The 20,005-nt window shown below is 41.4% G+C and overlaps 1 protein-coding gene across 1 annotated transcript in view; it reads left to right on the forward strand.

The window, feature by feature from the left end:
* Positions 1-20,005, forward strand: part of LOC133656006 (gamma-aminobutyric acid type B receptor subunit 1-like) — a 507,931-nt gene that overhangs the window by 140,459 nt on the left and 347,467 nt on the right. The window lies entirely within an intron of this gene.

Here is a 20,005-nt window from a genome sequence, read left to right on the forward strand (position 1 = left end):
AGTTTTTTAATATAAGAAAGAAACTTTGGGTTTGGCGCCTGCTTCTGTGGAGAACTGACGCATCGTCCAATCGACACCAGAACTTTGGTACCTCCCAGGGGATCAGTCTGCTTTTTTGTTTTTGTTTTATTCGGTCCCTACAACACTACATAGTAGTGTTGTTAGTGCTCGTCAAACACAAGATAGAAGATAAAAGATTAAAAATACAAATAATGAGTTAAAAAAAAACATAACACATAATGTAATTAATTGCAATGAATGCGATAATTTGACACCTCTGGTTTATAAAACCTTTGTGGCCGCTATTGGCTGATACAGGTCTAACTGTATATGAAAATGATTAGCATGTAAGATTTTAATGTAGCAACAATTGGGCTGAAAGGAAATTCCTCCTACCCATTGGTACCTGTTTTTGTGAATTTGGGATTCCCATAAGACCTGAACATTTTAAATCAATCCATGGAGGCATGGCGGAGATATTTATAAAACAACATTGCCTTCTTCCAAACCTACTCCAAACTAGTCATTTGGAATTTTAGACTTGAGTGACATATTTTGCTTAGTTACGTCACTGAATATCTCCATATATGGACCGGTAACCAGAAGAGCTTTGCACAAGTCTGCCATTTTTATTCAGTTGTAGTTCAAAGTTGTCGTCAATAAGTTGTGTGGCGCATATTGAAGCCTAAAATACGACAACAGAGACCCTGCACTGTTGAACAACTTAAGCTGTACATCAAGCAAGAATGGGAAATAATTCCACCTGAAAAGCTTCAAAAATTGGTCTCCTCAGTTCCCAAATGTTTACTGAGTGTTGTTCAAAGGAAAGGCCATGTAACGCAGTGGTAAAAATGCCCCGGTGCCAACTTTTTTTGCAATGTGTTGCTGCCATTAAATTCTAAGTTAATGACTCTCCCAACTTCGCCACGCCGAAGTTGGGAGAGTGGCCGTGCCAGCAATCTGAGGGTTACTGGTTCAATCCCCACCTTCTACCATCCTAGTCACGTCTGTTGTGTCCTTGAGCAAGACACTTCACCCTTGCTCCTGATGGGTCTGGTTAGCGCCGTGCATGGCAACTCCCACCATCAGTGTGTGAATGTGTGTGTGTGAATGGGTGAATGTGGAAAATAGTGTCAAAGCGCTTTGAGTTCCTTAAAAAGGTAGAAAAGCGCTATACAAGTACGACCCATTTACCATTTACCATTTACCATTAGTTGCAAAAAAAAAAAGTGTTTCTCAGTTCGAACATTAAATATCTTGTCTTTGCAGTCTATTCAATTGAATATAAGTTCAAAAGGATTTGCAAATCATTGTATTCTGTTTTTATTTACGAATTACATAATGTGCCAACTTCACCGGTTTTGGGTTTTGTATAAAGTAGCGTATAGTTTCAACTTAGCGCTCAGAACTACAACATGGTTGACGGGAGGGAGACGCAGTCAGATGGGGCTAGGCATGGAGGTGGGCTTTGGCACCTAGATAAGACCGCCCACAATACTGCGCATTCTGAAGAGACAGCAGCTTACTGATGATCTGTAAAACAAAATCTATGTAAAATTTTAACCAAAGCACCACCATTATGTGTTGACCCCCTGTCCTGGGGCCAGTACCGGTCCGTGATGCATTTTCTACCGCTTGTCCCTCTCGCCTATCCCAACTGCACTCAGACGCCCTTGGTATGCCCTCGACAAGTCACCACCCCATCGCAGGGCCAACACAGATATACAGAGAAGCGTTCACACTCACATTCACACACCACGGCCAATTTAGTGTTACCAATCAGCCTATCCCCAGGTGCATGTCGTTAGGGGTGGGAGGAAATCAGACTACCCGGAGACAACCCATGCAGTCACAGGGAGAACATGCAAACTCCACACAGAAAAACTCTGAGCCCAGGAATTGAACCCAGGACCTTCTCACTGTGAGGCACGAGCGCTAACCAATGACCACATTTTCTTCGACTTAACTATCATCTGTCCCACGAAAACACACCAGTAAACTTGTTCATGGAAGTATAATCAAACTCCAGGAAATTCACATTTGTTATATTTGTTAAATTTTTGTTACATGGGACAATGCACATTGATGAACATATAAAATGTGAATGTAGTCAAGAGTTAATTTACATCTGCAGTCCTCGGCAGGTTGATGGTGTATAATATATAATATCTTAACCTTTTTGACTCCGGGCCCAACTTTTCCACTGCTGAGGAGACCTGGGCCTATTAGTAATATTGCTGGGTTTTTTTGGGGTTTTTTTTGCGTTCTTTTTTTAATTTGTATTATTAATCAATCAAACACAATAATATCATCAAAATAAAATTCCAATTCCAAAACCAAACTTAACTATCATTTGTCCCACGAAAACACACCAGTAAACTTGTTCATGGAAGTATAATCAAACTCCAGGAAATTCCCATTTGTTATATTTGTTACATTTTTGTTACATGGGACAATGCACATTGATGAGCATATAAAATGCGAATGTAGTCAAGAGTTAATTTACATCTGCAGTCCTCGGCAGGTTGATGGTGTATAATATATAATATCTTAACCTTTTTGACTCCGGGCCCAACTTTTCCACTGCTGAGGAGACCTGGGCCTATTAGTAATATTGCTGGGTTTTTTTGGGGGTTTTTTTGCGTTCTTTTTTTAATTTGTATTATTAATCAATCAAACACAATAATATCATCAAAATAAAATTCCAATTCCAAAACCAAACTTAACTATCATTTGTCCCACGAAAACACACCAGTAAACTTGTTCATGGAAGTATAATCAAACTCCAGGAAATTCCCATTTGTTATATTTGTTACATTTTTGTTACATGGGACAATGCACATTGATGAGCATATAAAATGCGAATGTAGTCAAGAGTTAATTTACATCTGCAGTCCTCGGCAGGTTGATGGTGTATAATATATAATAACCTTTTTGACTCCGGGCCCAACTTTTCCACTGCTGAGGGGCCCTGGGTCTACTCAAATATTAACACAAAATTAGTAATATTGCTGTTTGTTTTTTGGTTTTTTTTGCGTTCTTTTTTTAATTTGTATTATTAATCAATCAAACACAATAATATCATCAAAATAAAATTCCAATTCCAAAACCAAACCAAATGTTGCCCAGCAACATTCAGACTATCAATTAACAAAGCAATTGAGAGGACACACAAACGAAAAATGAATGAATGAATAATATCAACGACAGTATCAATATTAAGAATTCCAACATAGCAGTGATTAGGAATCCCTCATTTACATTATCATTACAGCCATTTAAAAAAAAAAAAAGAAAAAAGAACAATAGTGTCACAGTGGCTTACACTTGCATCGCATCTCATAAGCTTGACATTGTGTCCAATATTTTCCACAAAAATAAAATAAGTCATATTTTAGGTTAATTTATTAGTTAAATAGTTAGTTAATATTACTCTTGGCCCTGTGATGAGGTGGTGACTTGTCCAGGGTGTACCCCGCCTACCGCCCAAATGCAGCTGAGATAGGCTCCAGCGACCCCCCGCGACCTCAAAAGGGACAAGCCGTAGAAATGGATGGATGGATGGATATTACTCTTGATTTTATTTATGTTCAGTAATTATATTAAACCTACTTACAGTTTAACAGGATCAACATTGTCAAATGGTATGAAACCATGTGTTAATCACAAAGATTATTATCAAAGCTTGAGTCAGGCTGATTACAAAGCAGTACTAATCAAATATACTGCAAAAGAAGCGGCTCATAAAAACTGATGAAAAAAACAAAGTATTTTATTAGAAGGCAGTATTTTTTGGCGGCCCTCGAGGTGGAGCTTGCGGCCCAACAATGGACCATCTCATCGCGAAGAAACAAGCCAAGGGCTCTCACTATGGGTGTATTATTTTCGTTTTAACAACGATTCCATTCGGTATTTGTGGTTGACGATACGATTCAGGGACAAACTAATTTTATTAGAACAATTTGATCTGAAATGATTCAGCGAGTTGAAATCGATTTAGTAACTTTTTATCAAAACAAATCAAGCAGTGTGACTGTAAAATAAATATTGGATAGTGGACACTGCAGTAAAAGTTTCTTATATTCCTGTTTTTTCTTGTAACAGAATTACCGTATGTGGAGAGGGAGAGACACGGTCGGAGATAACAAACAAGAGAACAAGCAGTAGCAAACTCAGGGAGTCAAAACACACATATACACGTTTAGACAGTCAACACACCGTCTTCCACTCTTGCACACGTCACACACAGCAGCACCATCTCAAAGGCACAAAGACACACGTCACAGATGTTACAATATTGTCCTGTGGCGTTTGCGTTTGTTGTGGCTTTTCTCGACCACCGTAGATATCCGTCATTTTTGTTTTGATGACGTCACAGATGGGAAAATAGACTTAATGTTTAACATATCTGTAGTATTAAGAGTGCTAAGCTTCATATAAAGTCCATTGTTCTTAGATAAAATGTTTTCCTTCTTCCAGTATCGATAAAATCGATCGATTTTTGATACCTATCTCTTGGAAGGCGAACTTGGTGAGCACAGATCGATATACTTGAAATTTAGGAATATCAGAATCAGAATCAGAATCAGCTTTATTGTCATTACGCAGGGTAACGGGATTGAGGCCATTCCATACAGTGCGATAAAACAAAACAAGTGTGCACTCTATACAGAGGGTGAAATGAATATGTACATGAACATCTACATGAAACAGGGTGGTTGGTGTAATGGGTTATTGCACCGAAGAGAAGGCAGTTATGAGGGTCAATGGGGAAGTCTGTTCAGGGTGGTTATGGCCCTGGGGAAGAAGCTGTTTTTTAGCCTGTTCGTCTTGGTTTTAATGCACCTGTAGCGCTTCCCAGAGGGCAGCAGGTGGAACAGGTCAGAGCCAGGGTGGGTGCTGTCTTTGATGATGACACTGGCTCTGTTGAGGCAGCGGGAGGTGTAGATGTCCATCAGAGAGGGGAGAGGGCGGCCGATGATCTTTTGAGCCGTCTTGACCACTCTTTGCAGCCTCTCCCTGTCTGCTGCAGTGCAGCTGTCGTACCATACTGTAATACAGTAGGTCAGCAGGCTCTCGATGGACGAGCGGTAGAAGGTCAGCGGCAGGTCAGGCTTCAGGTTGTACTTCCCGAGGACTCTCAGGAAGTGTAGCCGCTGCTGAGCCTTCTTGATGATTGCTGTGGTGTTGACTGTCCAGGAAAAGTCGTTGGAAATGTGGACTCTAAGGTACCTGAAGGAGTGGACCCCCTCCACACGCTCGCCGTTGATGTAGAGGGGGGCAGGGTCGGTGCTGCTCCTCCTGAAGTCGACGATGATCTCTCTGGTCTTGCTGGTGTTGAGAGCGAGGTTGTTCTCCGAAGACCAGGCCGTCAGCTTCAGGACCTCCTCCCTGTAGGCAGTCTCGTCACCCCTGGAGATGAGCCCGACCACTGTGGTATCGTCAGCAAACTTGACGATAAGGTTGTCACTGTGGCTGGACTGCAGTCATGGGTGTAGAGGCAGTAGAGGAGGGGGCTCAGCACACAGCCCTGTGGGGAGCCGATGCTCAGTGTGCGGGTGGATGAGAGGTGGGGGCCAAGTCTCACATTCTGGGGTCGGTCCATTAGGAAGTCCCTTATCCAGGCGTTTGTGAGAGGGGGGAGGCCAAGAGTGTCCAGTTTATTGCAGAGTCTGACCGGGATTATTGTATTGAAGGCAGAACTATAATCCACAGAGAGCATCCGGATGTAGCTCTGCTGCTGCTCCAGGTGGTTCAGAGCAGAGTGGAGAGCAACAGCGATGGCGTCCTCTGTGGATCTGTTCGCCCGGTATGCGAACTGGTGGGGGTCGAAGTCTGGAGGGATATGGTCCTTGATGTGCTGGAGAACCAGTCTCTCGAAGCACTTCATGATTACCGGAGTGAGGGCCACTGGTCGGTAATCATTCAGGCTGGTGATGGGAGACTTCTTCGGCACCGGGATTATTGTAGATGACTTCAGGCAGGATGGGATGACTGCCTGAGCCAGGGAGAGGTTGAAGATCCTGGTGAGGGGGGGAGCGAGCTGGTGGACGCACGCCCTGAGCACCTTTCCAGGTACTCCGTCTGGTCCGGCAGCCTTCCTGGGGTTCACAGCCAGGAGCACTCGTCTGACACTGTGCTCCTGTACAGTGAGTGGAGTGGTGCCGGAGCCCGGTGGGGGCGGGGGCAGGGCTGGAGCAGATGAGTGTCGCTGGGGGGTATCGAAACGGGCAAAGAAACAGTTAAGCTCCTCTGCCAGTGTCGCACTCTGATCCGCAGTTGTCACATTGCAGCCTCTGTAGTTCGTGATGTCATGAATGCCTCCTGTGAGTTATTGCTGGACAGATGGGACTCTATGCACCTCCTGTGGTCCGCCTTTGCTTTTTTAATCCCTCTCTTCAGGTCGGCTCTAGCAGCACTGTACAGTGCCCTGTCCCCTGACCTGAAGGCTGCGTCGCGGGCCCTGAGGAGTGTGCGGACTTGGCTGGTCATCCAGGGTTTCTTGTTGGGGTAAACCCGGATGTTTTTTTCCACAGTCACATTCCCGATGCAAAACTGTATGTAGTCCAGCACCGTTCCTGTGGCTGTCTCCAGCTCCTGTTGTTGGAAGAGGTCACAATTCGTGTGTTGGAAACAGTCCTGAAGTTTGGGGAATATAAATCAATATATCGAATTATGGATCAATCCTTACACCCAGAGCTTTCACTAATTCGGTGTTATGGTGAGTTGTATTTTTCATACGCTTATTTTTGCTGTAATTATCTGCCACACTGAAGACTGTTTTGTAAAAATAATGCCTACAATTAACCGGTCCCTGGTGCAAAAAGGGTTGGGGACCCCTGATGTAAACCACAAGAAAGTAAGTGTTTTAAATGGAGTAAAAAAACAACAACATAATATGAACCCTTAAAGAGATTCAACCAAAAACAAAAACCTTTGTTAATCGGTAATATTATGTCAATATAGCAGTGGTGTGCCGTCAGGGTCAGGAAGGCCTTCTCTGCTGGCCTAACATAACCAGAAGTCATGATCATAATTAAAGATAAAAGAAATGTTTAATTCACTTTCCCTAAATATCTAAAATTATTTATATTCTCTTAATGTCATATTATGCTCCTTCCAATTTGTATTTCCAGTCTGTATCCAATCAGAATTCAGCTAACTTATGTTGCCATGCTATACGAAATCTGCCCGGCGCCTTCAGAATCAACAATGCGGGCGTCTTTGCACTGTAAGTGAACGGACACAGAGGTGATAGACAATTGCGATCAGATCACAAGTTGTTGTCAGTAAGGCCTTCTAGCTGGCCTAATGCTGTCATTGGATACTCACTTGGGAGTCCCAAGTGAGTATCCAATTGAAAGTTGCAAAAAAACGATGTGGCACCGGAACCATACGTGACACAGAAAACTCACCGGTACAATAACCACGAAGATAAAGGGTCTGTCTTACACCTAGTAATCCACTGTGGACAGACGAAGCCAAGCAATGCAGGTTTAGCGAGCGGTGCGCGCTCCCGCGAAGGAAATAGATTTTTGGCAGGCAATCACATCTTGGCACAACACAACACACGAATCAACCGACTACGACACTACCACTGGCTTATAAGCAGTGTTGGGACTAATGCGTTACAAAGTAACTGTACTGTAATGCCGTTAGTTTCGGTGGTAACTAGTAATCTAACGCGTTATTTTTTATATTCAGTAACTCAGTTACCGTAACTACATGATGCGTTACTGCGTTAATTTACGTTATTTTTTATGTAGTATCGGCTAGAAACAGAAGATCTGAGTGTGTTTTATTGCAGCACTGCGGTAGAAAAGAAGAGGCGTGCTTTGTGTGGGTGGGTGCGGGGGGGCTCCCATACCGTAGTTGAGGGGCGCAGGGGAGACGTTCCTCCAGGGCCTATGTACTTCGGGGCTAACAACCTTCACTTTACCCGGAAGTGGGTCTTTACAGCTGAGGGTGAATGACGAGGCCGGCGGTTTGTTGCAACTTTGTGACTTTATTGGACGCAGCCATCCACCAAGCTAGAGCACCTGCACGCACTCACTGTCGCCGGTCCCTCACTTCTCTCGCCCACTCACTCACTGACGTCACTCACCTCACATGCTGTCATATCTTAAAGGGCCACACACACACACACACATACGCTACTCTCATAACAACTAAGAAGACATCATGGTGAAGCCAGAAGTCGAGTGTCTTAATATTCTCACTACTTTTCTTTTGTCGAGCACAAAGAAAAGAACATTTTAGTTAAATGTAAGTTGTGTTTAGGATCAAAGATCCTATCTACTTAAAGTTAAAGTTAAAGTGCCATTATGTTGCAGCTATTTAAAATAGTTTTGTCAATTTGTTCTGGCCTGAAATAAATTGGCCCTTTGAAACCTATCTTTGTCTTTGTGTGTTGTATGTAGACCACATTGCTTAGCAGAGTTCAGTGATGCAAATGCATGTCAAGTTGATCAACAGATTGTATTATTCTCCAGTGCAATAACAGTACTGAAATTAAGGCTAAAAGAGCATTAATGGGAGCCTTAAAAAAAAAAGAAGTAACTAAATACTTACTTTTCACAGTAACACATTACTTTTTGTTGTAAGTAACTGAGTTAGTAACTGAGTTACTTTTGAAATAAAGTAACTAGTAATTGTAGCTAGTTACTGGTTTTCAGTAACTAACCCAACACGGCTTATAAGGCGTCGGATGGGTGCTACAAATTGTGAGTTCAAATATTTTATTTCTTTATTTTTTTCATGTTTAATTTTTGTTTTATACAATTCTTTTAATTTTGACAGTACCACGTAAGATATGTTTTAATTGCGGGTTTATTGAATGTTAAATGCGCCGTAAAATAGACCCTTTTGTACACTGTTGAGGGGATTAAATGACCAGTAACGTGCAAGTGGGTTTCTGTATAGTATCTCCAGCTGTGTCCATGTGGTGATATAAATTACGGTATTTTGAGAGGTGAAATCGGACTAAGTAGGACATCACTGAAGGCCGAGGTGAGAAACGCACGGCCCGCCACTGCAATATAGTCTATCTATGTCAACTGGTGTTTAATGTCTTGTTGGTGCATGTTCAATGTCATATTTTGCTACTTTCGACCAAATTGTCTAACTTTTAGCAGACACTCCTGTTGTATCACTTCTTGTAGAGTATCACTACTTCAACATATTTATTCACCATAGGTGGGCTTTTTCTGGCAAGTGCATTGCATACACTTCGATGGCTAAAGTCATTTGCGGTATAGATTGAAGCAGGCTGTGGATGAGCCTCTCATCTCATCGTTCCTTTGAGCCTGTGCTCTATTTTCAAAGAGCCCCCCCAGTCTTACTGCAGAGCCTGTAACACAAAGCCCATGAATATCAGATGTAGCCCCCAGCTTCTGGAGCCCTACCAAGTCGCAGTAGCACCACTTAAATATCCCTGTTCTTTCTCTTTTTCGCACTACTTTCCAACAGCATCAGTTAAAAATGGGTGTAACAAACGCGGGCACTTTTATGATCATTAAACAGATGTCAGCCACAGCCGGTATATGTGAGGTGTGTGCGTCCAACGCGAAGGTGAAAAGCGCTTACACTCTGCAGCATGTATCAGGATGAGGCCAATGCATTCCAGTAGTTAAGAGTTTGTCTTGATTCATCTCCCCCAGTAACAAGAGTAATTTAGTTTAATGGCTGCGCTGATGGCAATGGTTTCATATAGCACGGCCCACTTTGAGGACAAGTGCTCGGCAATAGATTCAGCAGCTCTGGGCGCAGGTGGAAGGAGGACACTTCTGCACATAATCAACTCAAACCATGTGTACACTTCTGAAGGTGAATACAGCCTCAAAGTATTCCATGGTCTGTTTGATTTGCATCACATGTCATTACTTAAAGGGGCTATTTGCAACCTTTACGCGGATGCCTAGAGGGCGCTAACTTTCCAAAGTATTGTAAACATGGTGTCCCACCCTCTTTCGGCTTTTAGCACGTAATGACCTAAACAACGTCCTACGCATTAGTTTTGTGTGTTGACGGCTAAAAATAGCGATTTGGCAGAGTTTAGCTACTAGTGTTTAATATCATTTGAATGTATAGAGTATTGTAGCAACGGCAATGTGACTGTAAATAATTAATTGATTGTCTGGGACTGTATCTGTGTACAATAGGAAGGGGATTCATATGGCCGCATTTGTCCCGGTTTACCTGACAGATGAAACATAACGAATTGGGGGCTGCACTATCCACTTTAACCGCCAGACGGCAGTAGAGTGTTGAATATCTTAAAATGTGTTTTGTGGCAATTCCAACTTTGACCACGGCTTCAGTTGCTATGTAGAGTTAGACTTTCCATCATTTTCAGCAGTTTGCATTGTTAAATGATTAACCCCCATCCTTTCACGCAAGATCCACCCAGGAATGGGGCCGTATGAATCCTTTCCCTAACGTAAGTGCATACGCTCATTTAATTTCCCCTTCGTATCAGTTTAAGCAACGTGGTGAAATGTGACTTTCTCTAGTTGCTTGGGTTTTTCCCCACAATCCAAGAACATGTATGTCAATGGTGCGTTCCGTTTGTACTCTGAAGTCTAAATTTTAGAAAATTTCACCCGGAAACCCTGCAAGGTCGAATTTCCTACTCGGAAAGTCCTCACCACCCCAGAGTTGGCTTCAAAGATAGCTGCTCTGAATGTAAATAATAAAAGCTTCTGTGATATCTGTTAATAGCTTTTCTGACTATTGAGTGTCACACTAAATCACCTGTATACAATGTATTTTTAGATGTTTATACATGGTCAATTTATTGTAGTGTAGGTAAAAAAAATGTCAAGTGTTTTACAGTGTTTCACCCAGAAAATTTGTTAGTTAAGGTGGTGTCTCTCCAGCGGACAGACCGGGTAATGGGGTGGGTGGGTGTAAGGATCGGTGTAACTCTGTCACGCGGGGGTTCGCAGCTCACTACGGTTCATTCTCGCAATGCAAACTGACGGCTCCAGACAAGGCGTGAAGGTAGGATTTGATTTATTAAACATAAATCACCCAACTACCAAAACACAGGCACAAAACAAAAAAAAGGCAAGCGTGCCTAAAACACGTGAAGCTAGGACTTAGCATAGGCTATGGCATGGAATAAACAAAACTTACTTGGCATAGGCGTGACGCAAACTATGAAGCCAGGCAGACTAACTGACAAAGACAGGCTTAAATAATAATCTCATGATTAGCGACAGGTGTGATCCGAACAAATGAGGCAGGTGAAACTAATGAGTCGCCTTGGTAACAAAACAAACAAGGAAGCGCAAACAGGAACTCATGGAGTCCAAAACTAACAGAACATAACTAAAAAAAACATGATCCGGACCACGGATCATGACAGACACCCCCCTTAAGGACAGATTCCAGATGTCCAAAACCAAAAAAAAAACAAAACAAGATCAAGAGTCATGGGAGGGCGGGAGGGGGACTTGGCGGTGGGTCGCCAGACTAAGTGTCCCCACAACCAGCGAGGGAGAGTCAGTTATTAGAATCGCGAACGGAATCATTGTTTGCTAAAAACAGAATCTAAATGCGGAAAATCGCAGAAATTGCCGTAATGTGACTGAGATGCTGCCATTAAGAGCAAAAGTGGATATCATGTTTTACCATCCACTTTATAAACACTTACCTCCATGGTGTCTGGCCAGCCAGCACTCTGGCCGGTAGCCCTGCATCCTTCTCGGCCATCTCGGTGCCTCCCTCCTTGACATGCGGCCGCCTCAAACTACCATTCTAACTCCAAAATACAGAGCCGAACAGTTCCCAAATGACTTCAACTTCAAATGTGTACTCGTCAGACCACAGAACACTTTTCCACTTTGCATCAGTCCATCTTAGATTAGCTCGGGCCCAGCGAAGCCGGCGGTGTCTCTGGGTGATTGTTGATAAATCGCTTTCGCTTTGCATAGTAACTTGCACTTACAGATGTAGCAACAAACTGTAGTTACTGACAGTGGTTTTCTTAAGTGTTCCTGATCCCATGTGGTGATATCCTTTACACACTGATTTTGTTTTTTAATACAGTACCACCTGGGGGATCGAAGGTCACAGGCATTCAATGTTGGTTTTCAGCCTTGCTGCTTACGTGCAGTGATTTCTCCAGATTCTCTGAACCTTTTGATGATATTACGGACCGTAGATGGTGAAATCCCTAAATTCTTTGCACTAGCTTGTTGAGAAATGTGGTTCTTCAACTATTTGCTCACGGGTTTGTTCACAAAGTGGTGACCCCGTCCTATCCTTGATTTTGAATGACTGAACATTTCATGAACGCTGCTTTTATACCCAATCATAGCACCCGCCTCTTCCCAATTAGCCTGTTCACCTGTGGGATGTTCCGAATTAGTGTTTGATGAGCATTCCTCAACTTTCTCAGTCTTTTTTGCCACTTGTGACAGCTTTATGAAACATGTCACAGGCATCAAATTCCAAATGAGCTATTATTAGCAAAAAATAACAATGTTTTCCAGTTCGAACATTAAGTATCTTGTCCTTGCATGGCAGCTCCCGCCATCAGTGTGTGAATGTTTGTGTGAATGGGTAAATGTGAAAATACTGTCAAAGCGCTTTGAGTACCTTGAAGGTAGAAAAGCGCTATACAAGTACAACCCATTTATCATTTATTTATTTGCAGTCTATTCAATTGAATATAGGTTGAAAAGGATTTGCAAATCATTGTATTCTGTTTTGCATGTGCCTCACAATACGAAGTAGTCCTGAGTTCAATCCCGAGCTCGGGATCTTTCTGTGGGGAGTTTGCATGTTCTCCCTGTGACTGCGTGGGTTCCCTCCGGGTACTCCGGCTTCCTCCCACCTCCAAAGACATGCACCTGGGGATAGGTTGATTGGCAACACTAAATTGGCCCTAGTGTGTGAATGGGAGTGTGAATGTTGTCTGTCTATCTGTGTTGGCCCTGCGATGAGGTGGCGACTTGTCCAGGGTGTACCCCGCCTTCCGCCCGAATGCAGCTGAGATAGGCTCCAGCACCCCCGCGACCCCAAAAAGGGACAAGCGGTAGAAAATGGATGGATGGATGGATGTATTCTGTTTTTATTTACGATTTACACAACGTGCCAACTTCACTGGTTTTGGGTTTTGTATTTTCACTTTGCATGTTTAGCAGATTGCTGTCCGCTGGTCTTTCTCGGATATATTGAAGTACATCACTGCCGCTGACATCTCGCTTCCAGACAAGCGTGTGCTTACTGTTTACGTCATCACAACATCCAGATAGGGCAGTGTTGTTTTGGTGATAAAGTTTTTTCTTACTAAAGATTCGGTGCCTCACTCGTCACACTATTTAGAAGCTACAATATGTAAAATTGTTGCATTAGTTCGTCGTGACAATTAACAGATAATAAAGTAATAATTTCATTTATTAGCAGCTGTGCAGAATTCAGAGGGGTTTGATTGTCAGCCTCTTCGAAAACTGGTAACATACTGGTAACACTTGGGCTTATAATGCAATTTTAATCATGGTTAAGTCAATAGTAAATATTTAGCATTATGAGAAGTGTGGATAAAACTCTTGTGCTTTTATTAGATTGTTGGGTGAATGTATACTCGGCTGTCTCTGACTGTCTCATCCTAGTGTCATTGGAGCAACGTGTACAACTATGTTCGCGTAGCTAGTGGTGCGATTAGCCTGTCGTACGTTTTTACTATGCCGGTTGCGAGTTAGCTACCTAAGATTAGCTTCAATGTCAGGTGCTCTGGCCACTTAATTATGGCTGGTTTGCTAAACTGTATGTTTCGGGTGATGGAGACCCCTATGACTAAGGTGTAATGCCCGGTAGACTGGGGTGTAGGACTAGCTAAAGGGCTATGTCTATTATTTGTCTCAACCGGTTCACCGTAGCTTGTAGGCCGCTTAGGGCTGCTACAAGCTGGGCTAGTCAGCTCGCTACAGCTAACGCTAGAAAATTTATCCGCAGCGTCTAAAGTTACGAGAGAGGGACGGTGAGACGGAGAGTGGGTTATTTGCACGTTTGATGAGACTACTTAACAAGGAATAAAGAAAGCTGTAAAACAATTACAAGTACACAGATAGAAAGATAATACTTAGCTTTTTTCATGGCAACAGCAAGCAGTCACTCACGGCAAACAGGAAACAGGAAACCGGAACCTGTAAGTAATTATCTGAGCAGATAGTACAGCCACTACCTCACCGTACCTTTCTAAAATAATTCTGCGACTTCTGTCAACAAACGTCTTCAATACAAGTTCCATTCCATGCATACATACTGTATACGTCACCACATGTGTTGTTGCATTCCCTGTATGGTGTCTGAAATGACAGATGGTTCCATGAGTCATGAGCTCTTACTCGGGATGTAACGATAAACGGTATTAGTGATAATCGCAGTAAAACTCCCGACGATTAGTATTACCTAATAAACTGCTAATAACTAACGCTATCTTAAATGCTTACATGAAAACAAGAGACACTAACGTCTTTCCTCTTTAAGGAATTCCATACCCCAATATACTGTAATTTTTTATAAACACTGTTTTCTGAGCAACTTCGCTATTCAATTGTGCACATTGAACCTACAGACTGTGTTCTCTTAGAACAGAGTAGAGCTGGACAATTAATCTCATATTAATCTCGATTCCAATTTTGACTTTTCACGATCATAAAACTATTATAAATTAAAAAAAAAGGTAATTGGGCCGCGCAAAGTGCATGCTAATTCCTGAGCTTGAAACGGTGAAGCAGATGAGTGAGAGTATGAGTGAAAAAAATACCTTGTCTAACTAAAAGTTTGGGATCTCACCATGGTTGCTACTTTTTATTTGACACAGCATTAATAGGCCTGATCAAGTAAAAAAAAACAACTTAGGTCATAATATTTCCGTGTTAATGTAACCGCGGACATATCACAGAACTGGCAAATAAAACTCTACACATGGTACCTCGGAAATTGATATAAATGTGACTGAAATGCTGTTATTGAACTCGGATTGTTCAAATTTCAGAGAAATCCATCCATCGATCCATTTTCTACCGCTTGTCCCTTTTGGGGTCGCGGGGGCTGCTGGAGCCTATCTCAGCTGTACATGATACTGAAATATTTTTACGGTGCGTTTAAGTACCACTGAACAGAGTAGGAAGCCACAATGCCCGCCAGTAATAATAAATAATAATAGATAAGTTTTTTAACAAACTTTTCATTTAATACATCTTAAAGTGTACCAGTACAAACCGATATTTAAAACAATAAAAGCTTAGCCATTAAAACAGATAAAATGCTAAAACTAAAACACCGTCAGTGAAGCATAAAATCACACAGAAAATGCAAAATTGTGGGTTTTCTATCAGGGTATCTATTTATTTTATTTTTATTTTTTAATTTCTTGGTCAAACGATTTCAGTATGTGTATGAGTACTTTTTGAGCACATTCAACAATACCACAATAATAATGATAGCTGTGATAATTTTGTTCATGATACCCGTGATATGACATTTTCATATCGTTACATCCCTAGCTCTACTCTTAGATTTTTTGTTCCAAAACTGAAGCTTCATTGAATTCACACTTACACAATTATGTTTGTTGGATGACATAGAATGGATGGCCCACATTAGGTGATCATGTGAATGGGAATTGAATCATCAAACAGTTACAGTGGGGAAATATTTGATCTCCTGCGGATTTTGACTTATCACTCAGTCAATCAGTTTTATTCGGGACATTTAAAAAAAATGAGATGCACAATCAACAACACGTTGTCACTCGAATTGTTAATTGTCAAAACTGAGTGGGAACAAGTAGCACTTGTATGGCCCTATCACTATCCCATAGGAAGTATCTGAAAGTAATATCAGATAAGTAATACTAAGTAATAACTTAGTATTCTGAGTAAACCTTTTTGCCTGACAGAGGTCAGACATTTATTTTTATTCCATACTTCTCAGGAGGAATTTTGATCCACTCCTCTTTATATAAACCTTCCAAATCCTGAAGGAGTTGAATGCTACTGTATCTCTTAGCAATCTAAATGTTAGCACCCATTACATATTTTCTATGTTCCAAGGTCTTTATCTGTACCTCCATAATTTTGCTGGCTTTTTTTAGGGTGTTGTTGCTTCCTAAAATGCATGATTTCATTCCAGCCTTTTCACTAAGTTGCGGCAAAAGTTTTGATTATTTTGGGCTTTTTTTTCTTTTTCAATAACATTGCATCAGCTTGTGATTTTACAAATTTGATTGAGGTCCTTGAAACCTGTGGTTAACCCAGCTGGTAATTTGGAAAAAAATGCATCTAGTTTCAGAAGGAACAAGAACAAAATGGATGAGGAAGAAAAAGGTTGACACACAGATGCAATAATATTCTCATTCCATATTTATTAGGTTAAACTCAAAATAACTTTTAACCACGACAGCATTCTGGTACACTTGGTAACACTCTTGAGACAAAGCCTGGTGCACTCTTAAGGCCAGACAAACAATACATAGAAATATATGATATGTGCTGATATATGCTGTTCAGTGCTGTGACAAAGATATTGATATGTATTTTGGTGAAACAAAACAAGCACTAAGCAGGTGTATGTCACAACACAAATGGGCAAACTCTTCAGGTTAAGACTCAGATGTCTACCTGCAAAACAGCACGCTTTTGAGGACACAAATGTGGAGATTATGGCCAGAGAAGATGCTAGGTTTATAAGGAGAATGAAGGAGGCCATCCATGTCAACTTTGAAAAATTAGAATTTATACGGTAATTATTCTAGGTACCTGGGAATCGATACTGGTACTCAACTGTACCAATTTGTATTTGATATGTAACACTCTGCTGATAATGATAATTCGGCTGTCCAGTTGTTATATAATGTTTTCTTACACATCTGATTTTCATTTGCAAGTTTTATTTAGTAGACTTTGCATGCGGTTGCTATTCCGAGACTTTAGATGGCAGTAGTGTGTGGGCTACGATGTGTTGCCGGAGCCAGGAAGTAGTCTTTGCCATTTTGTTGTCTTTTGATGTCTTTTGTTGAGCCCGACAACGTGTTTATACTGTAAGTATTGTATTTATTGCACACTATATGTTTGGTTTTAAAATACAACTTAGTTGTAGTTTTGATTACCAAATTTAAAAGTGTGGAAATTGCCATGTAAAATCGCTAATGTCAATTGGTAGCATGTATATGGCATATCTGATGTAAATTAGCATTGAGCTAGTAGATTTTGAAAAATAGAGCGCTTTTCTTATCAGGCATACTTGCTTTGGTGGCATGGAAAATGTAAACATTTCCCAGAGGCAGTCCAGCTGAGTGCGCTCTGAGTGTTCGGGTGCCTAATTGCTCTCCAAGTGCTTAAGCAACAATACATCATCAGTGGTATAAAACTAACCTGTCTCACAATGATCTAACCGGTCACATGATGTCAAGTGCAACAATCAAATATGGTACCGTTTTATTTTATGTTAATTTGTACCCGGTAGTACTGACATATTTTGGTCTGTACATACACCCCAAATTATAACTATGGGTACTTCTCAAACTGTTATGCTGGTGGTTTTAATCTTTGTACAGCTAAAGTGGTCAAAACTCCACCTGCACCAGTAAGGCAATATGATAAACACAATTGTATTTTTATTGTCGAGCTTCATGATTTTATGTTTTCTTCTTATGTCTATCCAATATAATTCATACATTTTTGGTGAAGAAAAATTTATTAGATTTGTTCAGATAGATTTTTTGTTATACTGTACATTTCATTAATTTAGTCAGTTAGCTAGTTTTCACACCTCTTTACAGTTGTATTGTAATGACCAATGTTTTAGCATATTGATTTGACTGTCAGCAACATTCTGTCAGTTCCTCGAATTCATGTTTTTTGTGCTTTCATCACCATGGCTGACATTTGTGTCTGGAGCCCTACTGAAAGCTGCATGCCAATGTAGATCCGTGCAGCCAACCTTGACGGTTGGTTTTGACAGACAGCAGTGGGAGATCATTCCTGTCTGTGCATGAAATACAAACAATGCGAGCAAGCCGTATGTGATATTCACTTTCAACATGTTCAACTTTTTCAAATCGAGGTTTAAGTACCCTAACCTGATAAAGACTGTTTGTAAAGACGATCCGATTACTTGCAATATGTTAGATGTTTGTGTACCGTATTTTCCGGACTGTAAAGCACACCGGTGTATAATCCGCAGCCACTAAAGTTTAGAAGGAAAATATATATTAGCTGCACTGGACTGTAAGCCGCAGATATATACGTTATGAAATTGATTATTTACACAGAAACATTTTGTAAATGTTTATTTATATACTTTAATTGTTTCCAAACGGTGCTTGTAACACGACAGCTGTTCAAACAAATCAGAAGCTTGTTCTTAACCCCGTAAACAGACTCAATAACTACATGGTGACGTTTTGGTGAACTACGATAGCACGTGCAAATATGCATGAAAACAGTCCTACTGACATCACGCATGGGACTGTTTTGTAAGTATGAATAGTTTTCGTAATAGTGTAAAATGCACAAATGCTGCTTGGAGTGATGAATGAAGAATCAATACGAGTAGAAACGCTATGGTCGACCTGAAGAAGGAATGGCACTTGTACACTTTAAAGCACGAAACAGAAGGAAATACTGTCGTAGTTCACCCCACAGCACCTTTAATGAGCTAACTTGTCCAAAAGATGGAACCATAGCACAAACAATAAAACAGTTTTCCAGTGTCTCTGCTTGTGTTTAATAAAAAAAATATTTGTTGAACACAAAATATTATGGCTGTTAGCGAAGGACAAATTCATAAATTAGCCGCATTGTTTTATAAGAGGCAAGAAAAAAAGTAGCGGTATAATCTGGAATTTATCGTATATATTTTTTCTATGTCTTTCTTGTTTGATCAGTTTAAGTATGTATAAGCTATACCCAGCAGGATGAGTTTGAAAAGCAAATTGGATGGATGGATCTTTGTCTTGCACAAAAACAAAAAAATTCTATTTTCAGCACAAACCCGTTAAAGAATAGACAAATGAACAGTGTACAGGGTTACAGAACAAGAACACTGATGGGTTGCCACAAGGCGCCACGTAAAAGATGGGAAAAGGTAGATGCTGTGGGAGGATGAGTAAAAAAAAATCCAATCTCAGACCGGGCCCTCTAGGAGTATTCCCTCTAGGAGCCCAGTCTGGAGTGGGGAAAATACTCCATAGCAAAGCACATATACATATCACAACATACAACTTGATACTTGCAACAGACGGGAGGGAGTCGGGGCTACGAAGTCAGGCTGCTGCTATTCAAGCGCTGCCCAGCCGTCCATCACCCCTAAGGGATTCAAACATCGAATGTGTGGGATGTGGGGTGGTGCATGCGTGTGTGGCGTATATTTTGCATGGATGCATGTGTGTGTATAAGCCTGCAGCGTGCCTCTGTTCCGCGACCTTGGTGTTCCTGCAGCTGCCAGTCAGTCCAAAGTCAACAACAACAGGTGTGTGTCCATGAGAGACAAGAAAAGAGTTTATTGTGTCTTCACCGCACTGTCCTTCGGGAGAGTATCGAAGCCAGGTAAACAATCCAAATTAGAATGATTTGTTTGCGAGTGAAAATAAAATTTGCTTCTTACTCTTAATTGTCTATTACTGGTCCTCAAATTCATCCTGCAGGGCAGATGGTCCGATGTTATCCAAATTACAAAGTGTCCACAGTTCTGCCCGCATCCTTCAATCATTTGTGGCAGCTTTGGGGTACTTTGAAGACTGCCAGCAACTTCCAATTTGTCGACAAACCAGGGCAACGTTTACTCCAATCAGCAGATGTCCTGTTGTCATAATTCCGAATAAGTGGACATCTTCAATGTCCTCGCCTGAAAGGGTCGCCAGGCATGCGGCACTCCTTGTTCTCCCAAGAGTCCATCGTGTGTCCAGCAACAACCGCTCCGTCAAACCAGGCCGGTTCCCCCAAACTCAAGATCTTGTCAACTTCGTTGAGAGGCCAGTTAATTAGATCCA

This window comes from Entelurus aequoreus, linkage group LG08 (assembly GCF_033978785.1).
Source record: "Entelurus aequoreus isolate RoL-2023_Sb linkage group LG08, RoL_Eaeq_v1.1, whole genome shotgun sequence".
NCBI lineage: Eukaryota > Metazoa > Chordata > Actinopteri > Syngnathiformes > Syngnathidae > Entelurus > Entelurus aequoreus.